Here is a 903-nt window from a genome sequence, read left to right as displayed (position 1 = left end):
TCACTGTGGAAGCTATTTCCAAGCTTGCTCAAAAGAGGCCGGGATATCTTATTTGGTTTCAGTGGAACAAATACAAAGGGTAGGACATGGTGAATTTTGTTCTCTGTCCTTGGGGTACACAGATTTTCAAATGTTAATGCCACTAAATAAAGTTGTACAGATTATTCCTTACTGAGGAGGTAAACAGGGACTGAAACCCAACTCTAGATCCGTAGGGCAACCCCCTGGTGCAGAGCTATGTCTGCACAAAGGCTAGCCAAAAGGACTAGCAGAGGCCAAATATCCTGATGTCCTGACGACCTGGGGGCCTGGGAGCTCAGAAAATAGAGTGAGCTGAAGCCAGAGGGAAGGGATGAGGGCTGCTGGGAAGCTCTGGGGGGCAGTATGCTGGCGCTGAGGACCTGAAGGGGCCAAACTAACGCATGGCGTCCAGGAATGTGTCCAAACTAGAGGCCCCTCTTAGCAGGGTGCCAAATACCATGAGGTCAGAGCCAGAGATAGGGACCCAAGGGAGGGAGAGTGAGGATGAAGAGGGTGTGGGTCCCAGACAGGGCTTCCTGCCAATCATCTCACACTGAGAGGACTAGGAGAGGATAGTTCTGGAGGCCTGAGGGCTGGGCTCCCAGCTCTAGCTCTGAGGTTCGTACCTTCTCTTCCTGGCAGAAGGGAGAGGGTTGTGTGGTCCAGCAGCTGGAGTGGAAATGAGAAAAAGTAAAGGTTGCAGAGCTGCCCCTGTGCACCTCAGATTCCCTCTGATAGGCTCAGGGAGAAGTCATTGATATTTCTATTTTAAAGTAAGGAGTGGAGAGAAACGGTGTTCTAGGCTGTAGGTTCTGGGAGAGTGGAGGGAGGCAAGGAGAGAGGGAGGGGAAAACCAGGGACAATTGCTTGCCTCCGCGAGCA

This window comes from Pteropus alecto, unplaced genomic scaffold, assembly GCF_000325575.1.
Source record: "Pteropus alecto unplaced genomic scaffold, ASM32557v1 scaffold196, whole genome shotgun sequence".
NCBI lineage: Eukaryota > Metazoa > Chordata > Mammalia > Chiroptera > Pteropodidae > Pteropus > Pteropus alecto.
This window is presented reverse-complemented; position numbering follows the sequence as displayed.